The sequence below is a fragment of the Gekko japonicus genome, unplaced genomic scaffold, assembly GCF_001447785.1.
Source record: "Gekko japonicus isolate JY-2015 unplaced genomic scaffold, Gekko_japonicus_V1.1 scaffold1748, whole genome shotgun sequence".
Taxonomy (NCBI): Eukaryota; Metazoa; Chordata; class Lepidosauria; order Squamata; family Gekkonidae; genus Gekko; species Gekko japonicus.
The window spans coordinates 157,411-157,887 of record NW_015169832.1 but is presented as its reverse complement, the minus strand read 5'-3'; the positions used below and the strand labels follow the sequence as shown (position 1 = coordinate 157,887).

Below are 477 nucleotides of genomic sequence, written 5' to 3'. Positions count from 1 at the left end.
GAGGGAAGAGGGTGAGAGAGGGAGGGAGAGAGAGAGAGAGAGAGAGAGAGAGAGAGAGAGAGAGAGAGAGAGAGAGAAAACACCTCAGAAAGGATAATATAGCATTGGGAAAAGTGCAGAAAAGGGCAACTAGAATACTAAAAGGGTTGGAAGACTTTCCCGAAGAAGAAAGGTTAAAGCGCTTGGGGCTCTTTAGCTTGGAGAAACGACAATTGAGGGGTGACATGATTGAGGTATACAAGATTATGCATGGGACAGAGCATTCCGGATTCATTTCAAGGTGCTGGTTTTGACCTTTAAAGAGCCCTTTATGGTCAGGGACCGGCCTACCTGAGGGACCGCCTTTCCCCGCATGTTCCCCAGAGAGCACTGCGATCAGGATCCCAAAATCGCTTGGACCTCCCTGGCCCAAAGGAAGTCAGGTTGGTGGCAACTAGGACCAGGGCTTTCTCGTTTGTAGCTCCGTCCTATTGGAAC

At 49.7% G+C, this 477-nt stretch overlaps 1 protein-coding gene across 1 annotated transcript in view; it reads right to left on the bottom strand.

The window, feature by feature from the left end:
• The window catches only part of CDK16 (cyclin-dependent kinase 16), a 110,328-nt gene that overhangs the window by 6,721 nt on the left and 103,130 nt on the right, over nt 1-477 (bottom strand).